The sequence below is a fragment of the Somniosus microcephalus genome, chromosome 18 (genome assembly GCF_052327205.1).
Source record: "Somniosus microcephalus isolate GS21.2 chromosome 18, FLI_Smic_1.0, whole genome shotgun sequence".
Classification (NCBI taxonomy): domain Eukaryota; kingdom Metazoa; phylum Chordata; class Chondrichthyes; order Squaliformes; family Somniosidae; genus Somniosus; species Somniosus microcephalus.
The window spans coordinates 65,139,061-65,163,463 of record NC_141004.1 but is presented as its reverse complement, the minus strand read 5'-3'; the positions used below and the strand labels follow the sequence as shown (position 1 = coordinate 65,163,463).

Here is a 24,403-nt window from a genome sequence, read left to right as displayed (position 1 = left end):
TTGTGATCCTGGTTCTGATTCTCAGTGGAGTGTGATCCTGGTTCTGATTCTCAGTGGATTGTGATCCTGGTTCTGATGCTCAGTGGAGTGTGAACCTGGTTCTGATGCTCAGTGGAGTGTGATCCTGGTTATGATGCTCAGTGGAGTGTGATCCTGGTTCTGATTCTCAGTGGAGTTTGATCCTGCTTCTGATTCTCAGTGGAGTGCGATCCTTGTTCTGATTCTCAGTGGAGTGTGACCCTGGTTCTGTTTCACAGTGGAGTGTGATCCTGGTTCTGATTCTCAGTGCAGTGTGATCCTAGTTCTGATTCTCAGTGGAGTATAATCCTGGTTCTGATTCTCGGCGCAGTGATCTTGGTTCTGATTCTCAGTGGAGTGTGATTCTGGTTCTGATTCTCAGTGGAGTGTGATCCTGGTTCTGATTCTCAGTGGACTGTGTTCATAGTTCTGATTTTCAGTGGATCGTGATCCTGGTTCTGATTCTCAGTGCAGTGTGATCCTGGTTCTGATGCTGAGTGGAGTGTGATCCTGGTTCTGATCCTGAGTGGAGTGTGATCTTGGTTGGGATCCTCAGTGGAGTGTGATCCTGGTTCTGATTCTCAGTGGAGTGTGATCCTGGTTCCGATGCTCAGTGGAGTGTGATCCTGGTTCTGATGCTCAGTGGAGTATGATCCTGGTTCTGATGCTGAGTGGAGTGTGATCCTGGTTCTGATGCTCAGTGGAGTGTTATCCTGGTTCTGATTCTCAGTCGAGTGTGATCCTGGTTCTGATGCTCAGTGGAGTGTGATCCTGGTTCTGATGCTCCGTGGAGTGTGATCCTGGTTCTGATGCTCAGTGGAGTGTGATCTTGGTTCTGATGCTCATTGGAGTGTGATCCTGGTTCTGCTCCTCAGTGGAGTGTGATCCTGGTTCTGATTCTCAGTGGAGTGTGATCCTGGTTCTGATGCTCAGTGGATTGTGATCCTGGTTCTGATGCTCAGTGGAGGGTGAGCCTGGTTCTGATCCTCAGTGGAGTGTGATCCTGGTTCTGATTCTCAGTGGAGTGTGATCCTGGTTCTGATTCTCAGTGGAGTGTGATCCTGGTTCTGATTCTCAGAGGAGTGTGATCCTGGTTCTGATGCTCAATGGAGTGTGATCCTGGTTTTGATGCTCAGTGGAGTGTGATCATTGTTCGAATTCTCAGTGCAGTGTGATCCTGCTTCTGATGCTCAGTGGAGTGTGATCCTGGTTCTGATGCTCAGTGGAGTGTGATCCTGGTCCTGATGCTCAGTGGAGTGTGATCCTGGTTCTGATGCTCAGTGGAGTGTGATCCTGGTTCTGATTCTCAGTGGAGTGTGATCGTGGTTCTGATTCTCAGTGGAGTGTGATCCTGGTTCTGATGCTCAGTGGAGTGTGATCCTGGTTCTGATGCTCAGTGGAGTGTGATCCTGGTTCTGATTCTCAGTGCAGTGTGATCCTGGTTCTGATTCTTAGTGGAGAGTGATCCTTGTTCGGATCCTCAGTGGACTGTGTTCATAGTTCTGATTTTCAATAGATTGTGTTCCTGGTTCTGATTCTCGGTGCAATGTGGCATTGGTTCTGATCCTCTGTGGAGTGTGATCCAGGTTCTGATGCTCAGTGGAGTGTGATCCTGGTTCAGATGCTCAGCGGAGTGTGATCCTGGTTCTGATGCTCAGTGGAGTGAGATCCTGGTTATGGTTCTCGGTGGATTGTGACCCTGGTTCTGATTCTCAGTGCAGTGTGATCCTGGTTCCGATTCTCAGCGCAGTGTGATCCTATTTCTGATTCTCCGTGGACTGTGTTCACAGTTCTGATTTTCAGTGGATTGTGATTCTGGTTCTGATTCTCAGTGCAGTGTGATCCTGGTTCTGATGCTCAGTGGAGTGTGATCCTGGTTCTGATTCTGAGTGGAGTGTGATCCTGGTTCTGATTCTCAGTGGAGTGTGTTCCTGGTTCTGATCCTCAGTGGAGTGTGTTCCTGGTTCTGATTCTCAGTGCAGTGTGATCCTGGTTCCGATTCTCAGTGGAGTGTGATCCTGGTTCTGATTCTCCGTGGACTGTGTTCATAGTTCTGATTTTCAGTGGAGTGTGATCCTGGTTCTGATTTTCAGTGGAGTGTGATCCTGGTTCTGATTCTCAGTGGATTGTGATCCTGGTTCTGATTCTCGGTGCAGTGTGATACTGGTTCTGATCCTCAGTGGAGTGTGATCCAGGTTCTGATGCGCTGGAGTGTGATCCTGGTTCTGATTCTGAGTGGACTGTGTTCATAGTTCTGATTTTCAATGTATGGTGATCCTGTTTCTGGTTTGCATTGGAGTGTGATCCTGGTTCTGATGCGCAGTGGAGTGTGATCCTGGTTTTGATGCTCAGTGGAGGGTGATCCTGGTTCTGATTCTCAGTGCAGTGTGATCCTGGTTCTGATGCTCAGTGGAGTGTGATCCTGGTTCTGATGCTCAGTGGAGGGTGAGCCTGGTTCTGATCCTCAGTGGAGTGTGATCCTGGTTCTGATTCTCAGTGGAGTGTGATCCTGGTTCTGATTCTCAGTGGAGTGTGATCCTGGTTCTGATGATCAGTGCAGTGTGATCCTGGTTCTGATCCTCAGTGGAGTGTGATCCTGGTTCTGATTCTCAGTGGAGTGTGATCCTGGTTCTGATTCTCAGTGGAGTGTGATCCTGGTTCTGATTCTCAGTGGAGTGTGATCCTGGTTCTGATTCTCAGTGGAGGATGATCCTGGTTCTGATTCTCAGTGGAGTGTGATCCTGGTTCTGATTCTCAGTGCAGTGTGATCCTGGTTCTGATTCTCAGTGGAGTGTGATCCTGGTTCTGATTCTCAGTGGAGTGTGATCCTGGTTCTGATTCTCAGTGGAGTGTGATCCTGGTTCTGATTCTCAGTGGAGTGTGATCCTGGTTCTGATGCTCAGTGGAGTGTGATTCTGGTTCTGATTCTCAGTGCAGTGTGATCCTGGTTCTGAATCTTAGTGGAGAGTGATCCTTGTTCGGATCCTCAGTGGACTGTGTTCATAGTTCTGATTTCAATGGATTGTGATCCTGTTTCTGGTTCTCAGTGGAGTGTGATCCTGGTTCTGATTCTCAATGGAGTGTGATCCTGGTTCTGATTCTCAGTGGAATGTGATCCTGGTACTGATTCTCCGTGGACTGTGTTCATAGTTCTGATTTTCAGTGGATTGTGATCTTGGTTCTGATCCTCAGTGGAGTGTGATCCTCGTTCTGATGCTCAGTGGAGTGTGATCCTGGATTTGATGCGCTGGCGTGTGATCCTGGTTCTGAGTGTTAGTGGAGTGTGTTCCTACTGCTGATTTTCAATGGATTGTGATCCTGTTTCTGGTTCTCAGTGCAGTGTGATCCTGGTTCTGATGATCAGTGGAGTGTGATCCTGGTTCTGATGCTCAGTGGAGGGTGAGCCTGGTTCTGATCCTCAGTGGAGTGTGATCCTGGTTCTGATTCTCAGTGGAGTGTGATTCTGGTTCTGATTCTCAGTGCAGTGTGATCCTGGTTCTGAATCTTAGTGGAGAGTGATCCTTGTTCGGATCCTCAGTGGACTGTGTTCATAGTTCTGATTTCAATGGATTGTGATCCTGTTTCTGGTTCTCAGTGGAGTGTGATCCTGGTTCTGATTCTCAGTGGAGTATGATCCTGGTTCTGATGCTCAGTGCAGTTTGATCCTGGTTCTGTTTCTCAGTGCAGTTTGATCCTGGTTCTGTTTCTCAGTGGAGTGTGATCCTGGTTCTGTTTCTCAGTGGAATGTGAGCCTTGTTCTGATCCTCAGTGGAGTTTGATCCTGGTTCCGATGCTCAGTGGAGTATGATCCTTGTTCTGATGCTCAGTGGAGTGTGATCCTGGTTCTGATGCTCAGTGCAGTGTGATCCTGGTTCTGATGCTCAGTGGAGTGTGATCCTGGTTCTGATGCTCATTGGAGTGTGATCCTGGTTCTGATTCTCAGTGGAGTGTGATCCTGGTCCTAATCTTAGTGCAGTGTGATCCTGGTTCTGATTCTCAGTGCAGTGTGATCCTGGTTTTGATGCTCAGTGGAGGGTGTTCCTGATTCTGATTCTCAGTGCAGTGTGATCCTGGTTCCGATTCTCAGTGCAGTGTGATCCTGGTTCTGATGCTCAGTGGAGTGTGATCTTCGTTCTGATTCTCAGTGGAGTGTGATTCTGGTTCTCGGTGGATTGCGATCCTGGTTCCGATTCTCAGTGCAGTGTGATCCTGGTTCTGATGCTCAGTGGAGTGTGATCTTCGTTCTGATTCTCAGTGGAGTGTGATTCTGGTTCTCGGTGGATTGTGATCCTGGTTCCGATTCTCAGTGCAGTGTGATCCTGGTTCTGATTCTAAGTGGAGTGTGATCCTGGTTCTGATTCTCGGTGCAGTGTGATCCTCATTCTGATTCTCAGTGGAGTGTGATCCTGGTTCTGGTTCTCGGTGGATTGTGATCCTGGTTCCGATTCTCAGTGCAGTGTGATCCTGGTTCTGATTCTCCGTGGACTGTGTTCATAGTTCTGATTTTCAGTGGAGTGTGATCCTGGTTCTGATTCTCGGTGCAGTGTGATCCTCATTCTGATTCTCAGTGGAGTGTGATCCTGGTTCTGGTTCTCAGTGGAGTGTGATCCTGGTTCTGGTTCTCAGTGCAGTGTCATCCTGGTTCTGATTCTCAGTGCAGTGTGATCCTGGTTCTGATTCTCGGTGCAGTGTCATCCTGGTTCTGATCCTCGGTGCAGTGTGATCCTGGTTCTGGTTCTTAGTGTAGTGTGATCCTGGTTCTGATGCTCAGTGGAGTGTGATCCTGGTTCTCATTCTCAGTGGAGTGTGATCCTGCTTCTGATTCTCAGTGGAGTGTGATCCTGCTTCTGATTCTCAGTGGAGTGTGATCCTGGTTCTGATTCTCAGTGGAGTGTGATCATGGTTCGAATTCTCAGTGGAGTGTGATCCTGGTTCTGATGCTCAGTGGATTGTGATCCTGGTTCTGATTCTCAGTGGAGTGTGATCCTGGTTCTGATTCTCAGTGGATTGTGATCCTGGTTCTGATGCTCAGTGGAGTGTGAACCTGGTTCTGATGCTCAGTGGAGTGTGATCCTGGTTATGATGCTCAGTGGAGTGTGATCCTGGTTCTGATTCTCAGTGGAGTTTGATCCTGCTTCTGATTCTCAGTGGAGTGCGATCCTTGTTCTGATTCTCAGTGGAGTGTGACCCTGGTTCTGTTTCACAGTGGAGTGTGATCCTGGTTCTGATTCTCAGTGCAGTGTGATCCTAGTTCTGATTCTCAGTGGAGTATAATCCTGGTTCTGATTCTCGGCGCAGTGATCTTGGTTCTGATTCTCAGTGGAGTGTGATTCTGGTTCTGATTCTCAGTGGAGTGTGATCCTGGTTCTGATTCTCAGTGGACTGTGTTCATAGTTCTGATTTTCAGTGGATCGTGATCCTGGTTCTGATTCTCAGTGCAGTGTGATCCTGGTTCTGATGCTGAGTGGAGTGTGATCCTGGTTCTGATCCTGAGTGGAGTGTGATCTTGGTTGGGATCCTCAGTGGAGTGTGATCCTGGTTCTGATTCTCAGTGGAGTGTGATCCTGGTTCCGATGCTCAGTGGAGTGTGATCCTGGTTCTGATGCTCAGTGGAGTATGATCCTGGTTCTGATGCTGAGTGGAGTGTGATCCTGGTTCTGATGCTCAGTGGAGTGTTATCCTGGTTCTGATTCTCAGTCGAGTGTGATCCTGGTTCTGATGCTCAGTGGAGTGTGATCCTGGTTCTGATGCTCCGTGGAGTGTGATCCTGGTTCTGATGCTCAGTGGAGTGTGATCTTGGTTCTGATGCTCATTGGAGTGTGATCCTGGTTCTGCTCCTCAGTGGAGTGTGATCCTGGTTCTGATTCTCAGTGGAGTGTGATCCTGGTTCTGATGCTCAGTGGATTGTGATCCTGGTTCTGATGCTCAGTGGAGGGTGAGCCTGGTTCTGATCCTCAGTGGAGTGTGATCCTGGTTCTGATTCTCAGTGGAGTGTGATCCTGGTTCTGATTCTCAGTGGAGTGTGATCCTGGTTCTGATTCTCAGAGGAGTGTGATCCTGGTTCTGATGCTCAATGGAGTGTGATCCTGGTTCTGATGCTCAGTGGAGTGTGATCCTGGTTCTGATTCTCAGTGCAGTGTGATCCTGGTTCTGATTCTTAGTGGAGAGTGATCCTTGTTCGGATCCTCAGTGGACTGTGTTCATAGTTCTGATTTTCAATAGATTGTGTTCCTGGTTCTGATTCTCGGTGCAATGTGGCATTGGTTCTGATCCTCTGTGGAGTGTGATCCAGGTTCTGATGCGTTGGAGTGTGATCCTGGTTCTGATGCTCAGTGGAGTGTGATCCTGGTTCAGATGCTCAGCGGAGTGTGATCCTGGTTCTGATGCTCAGTGGAGTGAGATCCTGGTTATGGTTCTCGGTGGATTGTGACCCTGGTTCTGATTCTCAGTGCAGTGTGATCCTGGTTCCGATTCTCAGCGCAGTGTGATCCTATTTCTGATTCTCCGTGGACTGTGTTCACAGTTCTGATTTTCAGTGGATTGTGATTCTGGTTCTGATTCTCAGTGCAGTGTGATCCTGGTTCTGATGCTCAGTGGAGTGTGATCCTGGTTCTGATTCTGAGTGGAGTGTGATTTTGGTTCTGATCCTCAGTGGAGTGTGTTCCTGGTTCTGATTCTCAGTGCAGTGTGATCCTGGTTCCGATTCTCAGTGGAGTGTGATCCTGGTTCTGATTCTCCGTGGACTGTGTTCATAGTTCTGATTTTCAGTGGAGTGTGATCCTGGTTCTGATTTTCAGTGGAGTGTGATCCTGCTTCTGATTCTCTGGAGTGTGATCCTGGTTCTGATTCTGAGTGGAATGTGATCCTGGTTCTGATTCTCAGTGGAGTGTGATCCTGGTTCTGATTCTCAGTGGAGTATAATCCTGGTTCTGAATCTCGGCGCAGTGATCTTGGTTCCGATTCTCAGTGGAGTGTGATCCTGGTTCCGATGCTCAGTGGAGTGTGATCCTGGTTCTGATGATCAGTGGAGTATGATCCTGGTTCTGATTCTCAGTGGAGTGTGATCCTGGTTCTGATGCTCAGTGGAGTGTGATCCTGGTTCTGATTTTCAGTGGATTGTGATCCTGGTTCTGATTCTCAGTGCAGTGTGATCCTGGTTCTGATGCTCAGTGGAGGGTGATCCTGGTTCTGATTCTCAGTGGAGTGTGATCCTGGTTTTGATTCTCAGTGGAGTGTGACCCAAGTTCTGATTCTCAGTGGACTGTATTCATATTTCTGATTTTCAGTGGATTGTGATCCTGGTTCTGATTCTCGGTGGAGTGATCTTGGTTCTGATGCTCAGTGGAGGGTGATCCTGGTTCTGATCCTCAGTGGAGTGTGATCCTGGTTCTGATCCTCAGTGGATTGTGATCCTGGTTCTGATTCTCGGTGGAGTGATCCTGGTTCTGATTCTCAGTGCAGTGTGATCCTCGTTCTGATGCTCAGTGGAGTGTGATCCTGGTTTTGATGCGCTGGAGTGTGATCCTGGTTCTGAGTCTTAGTGGAGTGTGTTCATACTGCTGATTTTCAATGGATTGTGATCCTGTTTCTGGTTCTCAGTGCAGTGTGATCCTGGTTCTGATGATCAGTGGAGTGTGATCCTGGTTCTGATGCTCAGTGGAGGGTGAGCCTGGTTCTGATCCTCAGTGGAGTGTGATCCTGGTTCTCATTCTCAGTGGAGTGTGATCCTGCTTCTGATTCTCAGTGGAATGTGATCCTGGTTCTGTTTCTCAGTGGAGTGTGATCCTGGTTCTGATTCTCAGTGGAGTGTGATCCTGGTTCTCATTCTCAGTGGAGTGTGATTCTGCTTCTGATTCTCAGTGCAGTGTGATCCTGGTTCTGAATGTTAGTGGAGAGTGATCCTTTTTCGGATCCTCAGTGGACTGTGTTCATAGTTCTGATTTCAATGGATTGTGATCCTGGTTCTCATTCTCAGTGGACTGTGATCCTGCTTCTGATTCTCAGTGCAATGTGATCCTGGTTCTGATTCTGAGTGGAATGTGATCCTGGTTCTGATTCTCAGTGGAGTGTGATCCTGGTTCTGATTCTCAGTGGAGTATAATCCTGGTTCTGATTCTCGGCGCAGTGATCTTGGTTCTGATTCTCAGTGGAGTGTGATCCTGGTTCCGATGCTCAGTGGAGTGTGATCCTGGTTCTGATGATCAGTGGAATATGATCCTGGTTCTGATTCTCAGTGGAGTGTGATCCTGGTTCTGATGCTCAGTGGAGTGTGATCCTGGTTCTGATTTTCAGTGGATTGTGATCCTGGTTCTGATTCTCAGTGCAGTGTGATCCTGGTTCTGATGCTCAGTGGAGGGTGATCCTGGTTCTGATGCTCAGTGGAGTGTGATCCTGGTACAGGTGCTCAGTGGAGTGTGATCCTGCTTCTGATTCTCGGTGCAGTGTGATCCTGGTTCTGATGCTCAGTGGAGTGTGATGCTGGTTCTGATTCTTAGTGGAGTGTGATCCTGGTTCTGATTCTCAGTGGACTGTGTTCATAGTTCTGATTTTCAGTGTATGGTGATCCTGTTTCTGGTTTGCAGTGCAGTGTGATCCTGGTTCTGATTCTCAATGGAGTGTGGTCCTGGTTCTGATTCTCAGTGCAGTGTGATCCTGGTTCTGATTCTGTGTGGAGTGTGATCCTGGTTCTGATTCTCAGTGGAGTGTGATCCTGGTTCTGATTCTCAGTGGAATGTGATCCTGGTACTGATTCTCCGTGGACTGTGTTCATAGTTCTGATTTTCAGTGGATTGTGATCCTGATTCTGATTCTCAGTGCAGTGTGATCCTGGTTCTGATGCTCAGTGGAGTGTGATCCTGGTTCTGATTCTCATGCAGTGTGATCCTGGTTCTGATGCTCAGTGGAGTGTGATCCTGGTTTTGATGCGCTGGAGTGTGATCCTGCTTCTGATTCTTAGTGGAGCGTGATCTTGGTTCAGATTCTCAGTGGCGTGTGATCCTGGTTCTGATTCTCAGTGGACTGTGTTCATACTTCTGATTTTCAATGGATTGTGATCCTGTTTCTGGTTGTCAGTGCAGTGTGATCCTGGTTCTGATGCTCAGTGGAGTGTGATCCTAGTTCTCATGCTCAATGGAGTGTGAGCCTGGTTCTGATCCTCAGTGGAGTGTGATCCTGGTTCTGATTCTCAGTGGAGTGTGATCCTGGTTATGATTCTCAGTGCAGTGTGATCCTGGTTCTGATTCTCAGTGCAGTGTGATCCTGGTTCGGATCCTCAGTGGACTGCGTTCATAGTTGTGATTTTCCATGGATTGTGATCCTGTTTCTGGTTCTCAGTGGAGTGTGATCCTGGTTCTGATTCTCAGTGGAGTGTGAAACTGGTTCTGATTCTCAGTGGAATGTGATCCTGGTTCTGTTTCTCAGTGGAGTGTGACCCTGGTTCTGATTCTCAGTGGAGTGTGATCCTGGTTCTGATTTTCAGTGGAGTGTGAACCTGGTTCTGATTCTCAGTGGATTGTGATCCTGGTTCTGATCCTCAGTGCAGTGTGATCCTGGTTCTGATGCTCAGTGGAGTGTGATCCTGGTTCTGATTCTCCGTGGACTGTGTACATAGTTCTGATTTTCAGTGGATTGTGATCCTGGTTCTGATTCTCAGTGCAGTGTGATCCTGGTTCTGATGCTCAGTGGAGTGTGATCCTGGTTCTGATGCTCAGTGGAGTGTGATCCTGGTTCTGATTCTCCGTGGACTGTGTACATAGTTCTGATTCTCAGTGGAGTGTGATCCTGGTTCTGATTCTCAGTGGAGTGTGAGCCTGGTTCTGATCCTCAGTGGAGTGTGATCCTGGTTCTGATTCTCAGTGGAATGTGATCCTGGTTCTGATGCTCTGTGGATTGTGATCCTGGTTCTGATGCTCAGTGGAATGTGATCCTGCTTCTGATGCTAAGTGGAGTGTGATCCTGGTTCTGATTCTCTGTGCAGTGTGATCCTGGTTCGGATCCTCAGTGGACTGCGTTCACAGTTGTGATTTTCCATGGATTGTGATCCTGTTTCTGGTTCTCAGTGGATTGTGATCCTGGTTCTGATTCTCAGTGGAGTGTGAAACTGGTTCTGATTCTCAGTGCACTGTGATCCTGGTTCTGATTCTCGGTGCAGTGTGATACTGGTTCTGATCCTCGGTGCAGTGTGATACTGGTTCTGATGCGCTGGAGTGTGATACTGGTTCTGATTCTTAGTGGAGTGTGATCTTGGTTCTTATTCTCAGTGGAGTGTGATCCTAGTTCTGATTCTCAGCGGAGTATAATCCTGGTTCTGATTCTCGGCGCAGTGATCTTGGTTCTGATTCTCAGTGCAGTGTGATTCTGGTTCTGATGCTCGGTGGAGTGTGATCCTGGTTCTGATGCTCATTGGAGTGTGATCCTGGTTCTGATGCTGAGTGGAGTGTGATCCTGGTTCTGATGCTCAGTGGAGTGTGATCCTGCTTCTGATGCTCAGTGGAGTGTGATCCTGGTTCTGATGCTCAGTGGAGTGTGATCCTGGTTCTGATGCTCAGTGGAGTGTGATCCTGGTTCTGATCCTCAGTGGAGTGTGATCCTGGTTCTGATCCTCAGTGGATTGTGATCCTGGTTCTGATTCTCAGTAGATTCTGATCCTGGTTTTGATTCTCCGTGGACTGTGTTCATAGTTCTGATTTTCAGTGGATTGTGATCCTGGTTCTGATCCTCAGGGGATTGTGATCCTGGTTCTGATTCTCAGTGCAGTGTGATCCTGGTTCTGATGCGCAGTGGAGCGTGATCCTGGTTCTGATGTTCAATGGAGTGTGATCCTGGTTTTGATGCTCAGTGGAGTGTGATCATGGTTCGAATTCTCAGTGGAGTGTGATCCTGGTTCTGATGCTCAGTGGATTGTGATCCTGGTTCTGATTCTCAGTGGATTGTGATCCTGGTTCTGATGCTCAGTGGAGTGTGAACCTGGTTCTGATGCTCAGTGGAGTGTGATCCTGGTTCTGATGCTCAGTGGAGTGTGATCCTGGTTCTGATTCTCAGTGGAGTGTGATCCTGGTTCTCATTCTCAGTGGAGTGTGATCCTGTTTCTGATTCTCAGTGGAGTGTGAGCCTGGTTCTGATGCTCAGTGGACTGTGATCCTGGTTCTGATGCTCAGTGGAGGGTGAGCCTGGTTCTGATCCCCAGTGGAGTGTGATCCTGGTTCTGATGCTCAGTGCAGTGTGATCCTCGTTCTGATGCTCAGTGGAGTGTGATCCTGGTTTTGATGCGCTGGAGTGTGATCCTGGTTCTGATTCTTAGTGGAGTGTGATCTTGGTTCAGATTCTCAGTGGCGTGTGATCCTGGTTCTGATTCTCAGTGGACTGTGATCCTGGTTCTGATTCTCAGTGGACTGTGATCCTGGTTGTGATCCTCAGTGGACTGTGATCCTGGTTCTGATTCTCAGTGGACTGTGATCCTGGTTCTTATTCTCAATGGAATGTGATCCTGGTTCTGCTCCTCAGTGGAGTGTGATCCTGGTTCTGTTTCTTAGTGCAGTGTGATCCTGGTTCTGACTCTCAGTGCAGTATGATCCTGGTTCTGATTCTCAGTGGAGGATGATCCTGGTTCTGATTCTGAGTGGAGTGTGATCCTGGTTCTGATTCTCAGCGGAGTGTGATCCTGGTTCTGTTTCTCAGTGGAGTCTGATCCTGGTTCTGATTCTCAGTGGAGTGTGATCTTGGTTCTGATGCTCAGTAGATTGTGATCCTGGTTCTGATTCTCTGTCGACTGTGTTCATAGTTCTGATTTTCAGTGGATTGTGATCCTGTTTCTGATCCTCGGTGCAGTGTGATCCTGGTTCTGATTCTCAGTGGAGTGTGATCCTGATTCTGATTCTCAGTGGACTGTGTTCATAGTTATGATTTTAAGTGGATCGTGATCCTGTTTCTGATTCTCAGTGGAGTGTGATCCTGGTTCTGATGCTCAGTGGAGTGTGATCCTGGTTCTGATGCTCAGTGGAGTGTGATCCTGGTTCTGATGCTCAGTGGAGTGTGATCCTGGTTCTGATGCTCAGTGCAGTGTGATCCTGGTTCTGATGCTCAGTGGAGTGTGATCCTGGTTCTGATGCTCAGTGGAGTGTGATCCTGGTTCTGATTCTCAGTGGAGTGTGATCCTGGTTCTGTTTCTCAGTGGAGTGTGATCCTGGTTCTGATTCTCAGTGCAGTGTGATCCTGGTTCTGATGCTCAGTGGATTGTGATCCTGTTTCTGATTCTCCATGGACTGTGTTCATAGTTCTGATTTTCAGTGGATTGTGATCCTGGTTCTGAATCTCAGTGCAGTGTGATCCTGGTTCTGATGCGCAGTGGAGCGTGATCCTGATTCTGATGCTCAATGGAGTGTGATCCTGGTTTTGATGCTCAGTGGAGTGTGATCATGGTTCGAATTCTCAGTGGAGTGTGATCCTGCTTCTGATGCTCAGTGGATTGTGATCCTGGTTCTGATTCTCAGTGGAGTGTGATCCTGGTTCTGATTCTCAGTGGATTGTGATCCTGGTTCTGATGCTCAGTGGAGTGTGAACCTGGTTCTGATTCTCAGTGGATTGTGATCCTGGTTCTGATGCTCAGTGGAGTGTGAACCTGGTTCTGATGCTCAGTGGAGTGTGATCCTGGTTATGATCCTCAGTGGATTGTGATCCTGGTTCTGATTCTCAGTGGAGTGTGATCCTGGTTCTGTTTCACAGTGGAGTGTGATCCTGGTTCTGATTCTCAGTGCAGTGTGATCCTAGTTCTGATTCTCAGTGGAGTATAATCCTGGTTCTGATTCTCGGCGCAGTGATCTTGGTTCTGATTCTGAGTGGAGTATGATTCTGGTTCTGATTCTCAGTGGAGTGTGATCCTGGTTCTGATTCTCAGTGGACTGTGTTCATAGTTCTGATTTTCAGTGGATCGTGATCCTGGTTCTGATTCTCAGTGCAGTGTGATCCTGGTTCTGATGCGGAGTGGAGTGTGATCCTGGTTCTGATCCTGAGTGGAGTGTGATCCTTGTTCTGATTCTCAGTGGAGTGTGATCCTGGTTCTGATTCTCAGTGGAGTGTGATCCTGGTTCTGATTCTCAGTGGAGTATAATCCTGATTCTGATTCTCGGCGCAGTGATCTTGGTTGGGATTCTCAGTGGAGTGTGATCCTGGTTCTCATTCTCAGTGGAGTGTGATCCTGGTTTTGATTCTCAGTGGAGTGTGACCCTAGTTCTGATTCTCAGTGGACTGTCTTCATATTTCTGATTTTCAGTGGATTGTGATCCTGGTTCTGATTCTCGGTGGAGTGATCTTGGTTCTGATGCTCAGTGGAGGGTGATCCTGGTTCTGATCCTCAGTGGAGTGTGATCCTGGTTCTGATCCTCAGTGGATTGTGATCCTGGTTCTGATTCTCGGTGGAGTGATCCTGGTTCTGATTCTCAGTGCAGTGTGATCCTCGTTCTGATGCTCAGTGGAGTGTGATCCTGGTTTTGATGCGCTGCAGTGTGATCCTGGTTCTGAGTCTTAGTGGAGTGTGTTCATACTGCTGATTTTCAATGGATTGTGATCCTGTTTCTGGTTCTCAGTGCAGTGTGATCCTGGTTCTGATGATCAGTGGAGTGTGATCCTGGTTCTGATGCTCAGTGGAGGGTGAGCCTGGTTCTGATCCTCAGTGGAGTGTGATCCTGGTTCTCATTCTCAGTGGAGTGTGATCCTGCTTCTGATTCTCAGTGGAATGTGATCCTGGTTCTGTTTCTCAGTGGAGTGTGATCCTGGTTCTGATTCTCAGTGGAGTGTGATCCTGGTTCTCATTCTCAGTGGAGTGTGATTCTGCTTCTGATTCTCAGTGCAGTGTGATCCTGGTTCTGAATCTTAGTGGAGAGTGATCCTTGTTCGAATCCTCAGTGGACTGTGTTCATAGTTCTGATGCTCAGTGGAGTGTGAGCCTTGTTCTGATCCTCAGTGGAGTGTGATCCTGGTTCTGGTTCTCAGTGGATTGTGATCCTGGTTCTGATTCTGAGTGCAGTGTGATCCTGGTTCTGATGCTCAGTGGAGTATAATCCTGGTTCTGATTCTCGGCGCAGTGATCTTGGTTCTGATTCTCAGTGGAGTGTGATCCTGGTTCCGATGCTCAGTGGAGTGTGATCCTGGTTCTGATGCTCAGCGGAGTATGATCCTGGTTCTGATTCTCAGTGGAGTGTGATCCTGGTTCTGATGCTCAGTGGAGTGTGATCCTGGTTCTGATGCTCAGTGGAGTGTGATCCTGGTTCTGATGCTCAGTGGAGTGTGATCCTGGTTCTGATGCTCAGTGGAGTGTGATCCTGGTACTGGTGCTCAGTGGAGTGTGATCCTGGTTCTGAGTCTCAGTGGAGTGTGATCCTGGTTCTGATGCTCAATGGAGTGTGATCCTGGTTCTGATGCTCAGTGGAGTGTGATCCTGGTTCTGATTCTCGGTGCAGTGTGATACTGGTTCTGATCCTCAGTGGAGTGTGATCCAGGTTCTGATGCGCTGGAGTGTGATCCTGGTTCTGATTCTTAGTGGAGTGTGATCCTAGTTCTGATTGTGATTCTCAGTGGAGGGTGATCCTGGTTCTGATTCTCAGTGGCGTGTGATCCTGGTTCTGATTCTCAGTGGAGTGTGATCCTGGTTCTGATTCTCAGTGGAATGTGATCCTGGTTCTGATGCTCTGTGGAGTGTGATCCTGGTTCTGATTCTCAGTGGAGTGTGATCCTGGTTCTGATTCTCAGTGGAATGTGATCCTGGTTCTGATGCTCTGTGGAGTGTGATCCTGGTTCTGATTCTCAGTGGCGTGTGATCCTGGTTCTGATTCTCAGTGGAGTGTGATCCTGGTTCTGATTCTCAGTGGATTGTGATCCTGATTCTGATGCTCAGTGGAGTGTGATCCTGGTTCTGATTCTCATGCAGTGTGATCCTGGTTCTGATGCTCAGTGGAGTGTGATCCTGGTTTTGATGCGCTGGAGTGTGATCCTGCTTCTGATTCTTAGTGGAGCGTGATCTTGGTTCTGATTCTCAGTGGACTGTGTTCATACTTCTGATTTTCAATGGATTGTGATCCTGTTTCTGGTTGTCAGTGCAGTGTGATCCTGGTTCTGATGCTCAGTGGAGTGTGATCCTAGTTCTCATGCTCAATGGAGTGTGAGCCTGGTTCTGATCCTCAGTGGAGTGTGATCCTGGTTCTGATTCTCAGTGGAGTGTGATCCTGGTTCTGATTCTCAGTGCAGTGTGATCCTGGTTCTGATTCTCAGTGCAGTGTGATCCTGGTTCGGATCCTCAGTGGACTGCGTTCATAGTTGTGATTTTCCATGGATTGTGATCCAGTTTCTGGTTCTCAGTGGAGTGTGATCCTGGTTCTGATTCTCAGTGGAGTGTGATCCTGGTTCTCATTCTCAGTGGAGTGTGATTCTGCTTCTGATTCTCAGTGGAGTGTGATTCTGGTTCTGATTCTCAGTGCAGTGTGATCCTGGTTCTGAATCTTAGTGGAGAGCGATCCTTGTTCGGATCCTCAGTGGACTGTGTTCATAGTTCTGATGCTCAGTGGAGGGTGAGCCTTGTTCTGATCCTCAGTGGAGTGTGATCCTGGTTCTGGTTCTCAGTGGATTGTGATCCTGGTTATGATTCTGAGTGCAGTGTGATCCTGGTTCTGATGCTCAGTGGAGTATAATCCTGGTTCTGATTCTCGGCGCAGTGATCTTGGTTCTGATTCTCAGTGGAGTGTGATCCTGGTTCCGATGCTCAGTGGAGTGTGATCCTGGTTCTGATGCTCAGCGGAGTATGATCCTGGTTCTGATTCTCAGTGGAGTGTGATCCTGCTTCTGATTCTCAGTGGAGTGTGATCCTGGTTCTGAGTCTCAGTGGAGTGTGATCCTGGTTCTGATGCTCAATGGAGTGTGATCCTGGTTCTGATGCTCAGTGGAGTGTGATCCTGGTTCTGATTCTCGGTGCAGTGTGATACTGGTTCTGATCCTCGGTGCAGTGTGATAGTGGTTCTGATCCTCAGTGGAGTGTGATCCAGGTTCTGATGCCCTGGAGTGTGATGCTGGTTCTGATTCTCAGTGCAGTGTGATCCTGGTTCTGATTCTGAGTGGAGTGTGATCCTGGTTCTGATTCTCAGTGGAGTGTGATCCTGGTTCTGATTCTCAGTGGAATGTGATCCTGGTACTGATTCTCCGTGGACTGTGTTCATAGTTCTGATTTTCAGTGGATTGTGATCCTGATTCTGATTCTCAGTGCAGTGTGATCCTGGTTCTGATGCTCAGTGGAGTGTGATCCTGGTTTTGATGCGCTGGAGTGTGATCCTGCTTCTGATTCTTAGTGGAGCGTGATCTTGGTTCAGATTCTCAGTGGCGTGTGATCCTGGTTCTGATTCTCAGTGGACTGTGTTCATACTTCTGATTTTCAATGGATTGTGATCCTGTTTCTGGTTGTCAGTGCAGTGTGATCCTGGTTCTGATGCTCAATGGAGTGTGAGCCTGGTTCTGATCCTCAGTGGAGTGTGATCCTGGTTCTGATTCTCAGTGGAGTGTGATCCTGGTTCTGATTCTCAGTGCAGTGTGATCCTGGTTCTGATTCTCAGTGCAGTGTGATCCTGGTTCGGATCCTCAGTGGACTGCGTTAATAGTTGTGATTTTCCATGGATTGTGATCCTGTTTCTGGTTCTCAGTGGAGTGTGATCCTGGTTCTGATTCTCAGTGGAGTGTGATCCTGGTTCTGATTCTCAGTGGAATGTGATCCTGGTTCTGTTTCTCAGTGGAGTGTGAACCTGGTTCTGATTCTCAGTGGAGTGTGATCCTGGTTCTGGTTCTCGGTGGATTGTGACCCTGGTTCTGATTCTCAGTGGAGTGTGATCCTGGTTCTGATTTTCAGTGGAGTGTGAACCTGGTTCTGCTTCTCAGTGGATTGTGATCCTGGTTCTGATTCTCAGTGCAGTGTGATCCTGGTTCTGATGCTCAGTGGAGTGTGATCCTGGTTCTGATTCTCCGTGGACTGTGTTCATAGTTCTGATTTTCAGTGCAGTGTGATCCTGGTTCTGATGCTCAGTGGAGTGTGATCCTGGTTTTGATTCTCAGTGGAGTGTGATCCTGGTTCTGATTCTCAGTGGAGTGTGAGCCTGGTTCTGATCCTCAGTGGAGTGTGATCCTGGTTCTGATTCTCAGTGGAATGTGATCCTGGTTCTGATGCTCTGTGGATTGTGATCCTGGTTCTGATGCTCAGTGGAATGTGATCCTGGTTCTGATGCTAAGTGGAGTGTGATCCTGGTTCTGATTCTCTGTGCAGTGTGATCCTGGTTCGGATCCTCAGTGGACTGCGTTCATAGTTGTGATTTTCCATGGATTGTGATCCTGTTTCTGGTTCTCAGTGGATTGTGATCCTGGTTCTGATTCTCAGTGGAGTGTGATCCTGGTTCTCATTCTCGGTGCAGTGTGATACTGGTTCTGATCCTCGGTGCAGTGTGATACTGGTTCTGATGCGCTGGAGTGTGATACTGGTTCTGATTCTTAGTGGAGTGTGATCTTGGTTCTTATTCTCAGTGGAGTGTGATCCTAGTTCTGATTCTCAGCGGAGTATAATCCTGGTTCTGATTCTCGGCGCAGTGATCTTGGTTCTGATTCTGAGTGGAGTGTGATTCTGGTTCTGATGCTCGGTGGAGTGTGATCCTGGTTCTGATGCTCAGTGGAGTGTGATCCTGGTTCTGATGCTGAGTGGAGTGTGATCCTGGTTCTGATGCTCAGTGGAGTGTGATCCTGGTTCTGATGCTCAGTGGAGTGTGATCCTGGTTCTGATGCTCAGTGGAGTGTGATCCTGCTTCTGATGCTCAGTGGAGTGTGATCCTGGTTCTGATGCTCAGTGGAGTGTGATCCTGGTTCTGATGCTCAGTGGAGTGTGATCCTGGTTCTGATGCTCAGTGGAGTGTGATCCTGGTTCTGATCCTCAGTGGATTGTGATCCTGATTCTGATTCTCAGTAGATTCTGATCCTGGTTTTGATTCTCCGTGGACTGTGTTCATAGTTCTGATTTTCAGTGGATTGTGATCCTGGTTCTGATCCTCAGGGGATTGTGATCCTGGTTCTGATTCTCAGTGCAGTGTGATCCTGGTTCTGATGCGCAGTGGAGCGTGATCCTGGTTCTGATGTTCAATGGAGTGTGATCCTGGTTTTGATGCTCAGTGGAGTGTGATCATGGTTCGAATTCTCAGTGAAGTGTGATCCTGGTTCTGATGCTCAGTGGATTGTGATCCTGGTTCTGATTCTCAGTGGAGTGCGATCCTGGTTCTGATTCTCAGTGGATTGTGATCCTGGTTCTGATGCTCAGTGGAGTGTGAACCTGGTTCTGATGCTCAGTGGAGTGTGATCCTGGTTCTGATGCTCCGTGGAGTGTTATCCTGGTTCTGATTCTCAGTGGAGTGTGATCCTGGTTCTCATTCTCAGTGGAGTGTGATCCTGGTTCTGATGCTCAGTGCAGTGTGATCCTCGTTCTGATGCTCAGTGGAGTGTGATCCTGGTTTTGATGCGCTGGAGTGTGATCTTGGTTCTGATTCTCAGTGGAGTTTGATCCTGGTTCCGATGCTCAGTGGATCGTGATCCTGGTTCTGATTCTCAGTGCAGTGTGATCCTGGTTCTGATGCGCAGTGGAGTGTGATCCTGGTTTTGATGCTCAGTGGAGGGTGTTCCTGGTTCTGATTCTCAGTGCAGTGTGATCCTGGTTCCGATTCTCAGTGCAGTGTGATCCTGGTTCTGATGCTCAGTGGAGTGTGATCTTCGTTCTGATTCTCAGTGGAGTGTGATTCTGGTTCTCGGTGGATTGTGATCCTGGTTCCGATTCTCAGTGCAGTGTGATCCTGCTTCTGATGCTCAGTGGAGTGTGATCTTCGTTCTGATTCTCAGTGGAGTGTGATTCTGGTTCTCGGTGGATTGTGATCCTGGTTCCGATTCTCAGTGCAGTGTGATCCTGGTTCTGATTCTCAGTGGAGTGTGATCCTGGTTCTGATTCTCGGTGCAGTGTGATCCTCGTTCTGATTCTCAGTGGAGTGTGATCCTGGTTCTGGTTCTCGGTGGATTGTGATCCTGGTTCCGATTCTCAGTGCAGTGTGATCCTGGTTCTGATTCTCCGTGGACTGTGTTCATAGTTCTGATTTTCAGTGGAGTGTGATCATGGTTTGAATTCTCAGTGCAGTGTCATCCTGGTTCTGATTCTCAGTGCAGTGTGATCCTGGTTCTGATTCTCGGTGCAGTGTCATCCTGGTTCTGATCCTCGGTGCAGTGTGATCCTGGTTCTGGTTCTTAGTGTAGTGTGATCCTGGTTCTGATGCTCAGTGGAGTGTGATCCTGGTTCTCATTCTCAGTGGAGTGTGATCCTGCTTCTGATTCTCAGTGGAGTGTGATCCTGCTTCTGATTCTCAGTGGAGTGTGATCCTGGTTCTGATTCTCAGTGGAGTGTGATCCTGGTTCTGATTCTCAGTGGAGTGTGATCCTGGATCTCATTCTCAGTGGAGTGTGATCCTGCTTCTGATTCTCTGGAGTGTGATTCTGGTTCTGATTCTCAGTGCAGTGTGATCCTGGTTCTGAATGTTAGTGGAGAGTGATCCTTTTTCGGATCCTCAGTGGACTGTGTTCATAGTTCTGATTTCAATGGATTGTGATCCTGGTTCTCATTCTCAGTGGAGTGTGATCCTGCTTCTGATTCTCAGTGCAGTGTGATCCTGGTTCTGATTCTGAGTGGAATGTGATCCTGGTTCTGATTCTCAGTGGAGTGTGATCCTGGTTCTGATTCTCAGTGGAGTATAATCCTGGTTCTGATTCTCGGCGCAGTGATCTTGGTTCTGATTCTCAGTGGAGTGTGATCCTGGTTCCGATGCTCAGTGGAGTGTGATCCTGGTTCTGATGATCAGTGGAGTATGATCCTGGTTCTGATTCTCAGTGGAGTGTGATCCTGGTTCTGATGCTCAGTGGAGTGTGATCCTGGTTCTGATTTTCAGTGGATTGTGATCCTGGTTCTGATTCTCAGTGCAGTGTGATCCTGGTTCTGATGCTCAGTGGAGGGTGATCCTGGTTCTGATTCTCAGTGGATTGTGATCCTGGTTCTGATTCTCGGTGGAGTGATCTTGGTTCTGATGCTCAGTGGAGGGTGATCCTGGTTCTGATCCTCAGTGGAGTGTGATCCTGGTTCTGATCCTCAGTGGATTGTGATCCTGGTTCTGATTCTCGGTGGAGTGATCCTGGTTCTGATTCTCAGTGCAGTGTGATCCTCGTTCTGATGCTCAGTGGAGTGTGATCCTGGTTTTGATGCGCTGGAGTGTGATCCTGGTTCTGAGTCTTAGTGGAGTGTGTTCATACTGCTGATTTTCAATGGATTGTGATCCTGTTTCTGGTTCTCAGTGCAGTGTGATCCTGGTTCTGATGATCAGTGGAGTGTGATCCTGGTTCTGATGCTCAGTGGAGGGTGAGCCTGGTTCTGATCCTCAGTGGAGTGTGATCCTGGTTCTCATTCTCAGTGGAGTGTGATCCTGCTTCTGATTCTCAGTGGAATGTGATCCTGGTTCTGTTTCTCAGTGGAGTGTGATCCTGGTTCTGATTCTCAGTGGAGTGTGATCCTGGTTCTCATTCTCAGTGGAGTGTGATTCTGCTTCTGATTCTCAGTGCAGTGTGATCCTGGTTCTGAATCTTAGTGGAGAGTGATCCTTGTTCGAATCCTCAGTGGACTGTGTTCATAGTTCTGATGCTGAGTGGAGGGTGAGCCTTGTTCTGATCCTCAGTGGAGTGTGATCCTGGTTCTGGTTCTCAGTGGATTGTGATCCTGGTTCTGATTCTGAGTGCAGTGTGATCCTGGTTCTGATGCTCAGTGGAGTATAATCCTGGTTCTGATTCTCGGCGCAGTGATCTTGGTTCTGATTCTCAGTGGAGTGTGATCCTGGTTCCGATGCTCAGTGGAGTGTGATCCTGGTTCTGATGCTCAGCGGAGTATGATCCTGGTTCTGATTCTCAGTGGAGTGTGATCCTGGTTCTGATGCTCAGTGGAGTGTGATCCTGGTTCTGATTCTCAGTGGAGTGTGATCCTGGTTCTGATGCTCAGTGGAGTGTGATCCTGGTTCTGATGCTCAGTGGAGTGTGATCCTGGTACTGGTGCTCAGTGGAGTGTGATCCTGGTTCTGAGTCTCAGTGGAGTGTGATCCTGGTTCTGATGCTCAATGGAGTGTGATCCTGGTTCTGATGCTCAGTGGAGTGTGATCCTGGTTCTGATTCTCGGTGCAGTGTGATACTGGTTCTGATCCTCAGTGGAGTGTGATCCAGGTTCTGATGCGCTGGAGTGTGATCCTGGTTCTGATTCTTAGTGGAGTGTGATCCTAGTTCTGATTGTGATTCTCAGTGGAGGGTGATCCTGGTTCTGATTCTCAGTGGCATGTGATCCTGGTTCTGATTCTCAGTGGAGTGTGATCCTGGTTCTGATTCTCAGTGGAATGTGATCCTGGTTCTGATGTTCTGTGGAGTGTGATCCTGGTTCTGATTCTCAGTGGAGTGTGATCCTGGTTCTGATTCTCAGTGGAATGTGATCCTGGTACTGATTCTCCGTGGACTGTGTTCATAGTTCTGATTTTCAGTGGATTGTGATCCTGATTCTGATTCTCAGTGCAGTGTGATCCTGGTTCTGATGCTCAGTGGAGTGTGATCCTGGTTCTGATTCTCATGCAGTGTGATCCTGGTTCTGATGCTCAGTGGAGTGTGATCCTGGTTTTGATGCGCTGGAGTGTGATCCTGCTTCTGATTCTTAGTGGAGCGTGATCTTGGTTTAGATTCTCAGTGGAGTGTGATCCTGGTTCTGATGCTCAGTGGAGTGTGATCCTAGTTCTCATGCTCAATGGAGTGTGAGCCTGGTTCTGATCTTCAGTGGAGTGTGATCCTGGTTCTGATTCTCAGTGGAGTGTGATCCTGGTTCTGATTCTCAGTGCAGTGTGATCCTGGTTCTGATTCTCAGTGCAGTGTGATCCTGGTTCGGATCCTCAGTGGACTGCGTTCATAGTTGTGATTTTCCATGGATTGTGATCCTGTTTCTGGTTCTCAGTGCAGTGTGATCCTGGTTCTGAATCTTAGTGGAGAGTGATCCTTGTTCGGATCCTCAGTGGACTGTGTTCATTGTTCTGATGCTCAGTGGAGGGTGAGCCTTGTTCTGATCCTCAGTGGAGTGTGATCCTGGTTCTGGTTCTCAGTGGATTGTGATCCTGGTTATGATTCTGAGTGCAGTGTGATCCTGGTTCTGATGCTCAGTGGAGTATAATCCTGGTTCTGATTCTCGGCGCAGTGATCTTGGTTCTGATTCTCAGTGGAGTGTGATCCTGGTTCCGATGCTCAGTGGAGTGTGATCCTGGTTCTGATGCTCAGCGGAGTATGATCCTGGTTCTGATTCTCAGTGGAGTGTGATCCTGCTTCTGATTCTCAGTGGAGTGTGATCCTGGTTCTGAGTCTCAGTGGAGTGTGATCCTGGTTCTGATGCTCAATGGAGTGTGATCCTGGTTCTGATGCTCAGTGGAGTGTGATCCTGGTTCTGATTCTCGGTGCAGTGTGATACTGGTTCTGATCCTCGGTGCAGTGTGATAGTGGTTCTGATCCTCAGTGGAGTGTGATCCAGGTTCTGATGCCCTGGAGTGTGATGCTGGTTCTGATTCTCAGTGGCGTGTGATCCTGGTTCTGATTCTCAGTGGACTGTGTTCATAGTTCTGATTTTCAGTGTATGGTGATCCTGTTTCTGGTTTGCAGTGCAGTGTGATCCTGGTTCTGATTCTCAATGGAGTGTGGTCCTGGTTCTGATTCTCAGTGCAGTGTGATCCTGGTTCTGATTCTGAGTGGAGTGTGATCCTGGTTCTGATTCTCAGTGGAGTGTGATCCTGGTTCTGATTCTCAGTGGAATGTGATCCTGGTACTGATTCTCCGTGGACTGTGTTCATAGTTCTGATTTTCAGTGGATTGTGATCCTGATTCTGATTCTCAGTGCAGTGTGATCCTGGTTCTGATGCTCAGTGGAGTGTGATCCTGGTTCTGATTCTCATGCAGTGTGATCCTGGTTCTGATGCTCAGTGGAGTGTGATCCTGGTTTTGATGCGCTGGAGTGTGATCCTGCTTCTGATTCTTAGTGGAGCGTGATCTTGGTTCAGATTCTCAGTGGCGTGTGATCCTGGTTCTGATTCTCAGTGGACTGTGTTCATACTTCTGATTTTCAATGGATTGTGATCCTGTTTCTGGTTGTCAGTGCAGTGTGATCCTGGTTCTGATGCTCAGTGGAGTGTGATCCTAGTTCTCATGCTCAATGGAGTGTGAGCCTGGTTCTGATCCTCAGTGGAGTGTGATCCTGGTTCTGATTCTCAGTGGAGTGTGATCCTGGTTCTGATTCTCAGTGCAGTGTGATCCTGGTTCTGATTCTCAGTGCAGTGTGATCCTGGTTCGGATCCTCAGTGGACTGCGTTCATAGTTGTGATTTTCCATGGATTGTGATCCTGTTTCTGGTTCTCAGTGCAGTGTGATCCTGGTTCTGAATCTTAGTGGAGAGTGATCCTTGTTCGGATCCTCAGTGGACTGCGTTCATAGTTCTGATTTTCAGTGGATCGTGATCCTGGTTCTGATTCTCAGTGCAGTGTGATCCTGGTTCTGATGCTGAGTGGAGTGTGATCCTGGTTCTGATGCTCAGTGGAGTGTGATCCTGCTTCTGATGCTCAGTGGAGTGTGATCCTGGTTCTGATGCTCAGTGGAGTGTGATCCTGGTTCTGATGCTCAGTGGAGTGTGATCCTGGTTCTGATCCTCAGTGGAGTGTGATCCTGGTTCTGATCCTCAGTGGATTGTGATCCTGGTTCTGATTCTCAGTAGATTCTGATCCTGGTTTTGATTCTCCGTGGACTGTGTTCATAGTTCTGATTTTCAGTGGATTGTGATCCTGGTTCTGATCCTCAGGGGATTGTGATCCTGGTTCTGATTCTCAGTGCAGTGTGATCCTGGTTCTGATGCGCAGTGGAGCGTGATCCTGGTTCTGATGTTCAATGGAGTGTGATCCTGGTTTTGATGCTCAGTGGAGTGTGATCATGGTTCGAATTCTCAGTGGAGTGTGATCCTGGTTCTGATGCTCAGTGGATTGTGATCCTGGTTCTGATGCTCAGTGGACTGTGATCCTGGTTCTGATGCTCAGTGGAGGGTGAGCCTGGTTCTGATCCTCAGTGGAGTGTGATCCTGGTTCTGATGCTCAGTGCAGTGTGATCCTCGTTCTGATGCTCAGTGGAGTGTGATCCTGGTTTTGATGCGCTGGAGTGTGATCCTGGTTCTGATTCTTAGTGGAGTGTGATCTTGGTTCAGATTCTCAGTGGCGTGTGATCCTGGTTCTGATTCTCAGTGGAC

The 24,403-nt window shown here is 48.4% G+C and overlaps 1 protein-coding gene across 6 annotated transcripts in view; it reads left to right on the top strand.

Annotated features, from left to right (window-relative positions):
• Positions 1 to 24,403, top strand: part of LOC147105333 (transcriptional enhancer factor TEF-5-like) — a 644,902-nt gene that overhangs the window by 298,962 nt on the left and 321,537 nt on the right. The gene's annotated exons all lie outside the window — the stretch shown is intronic.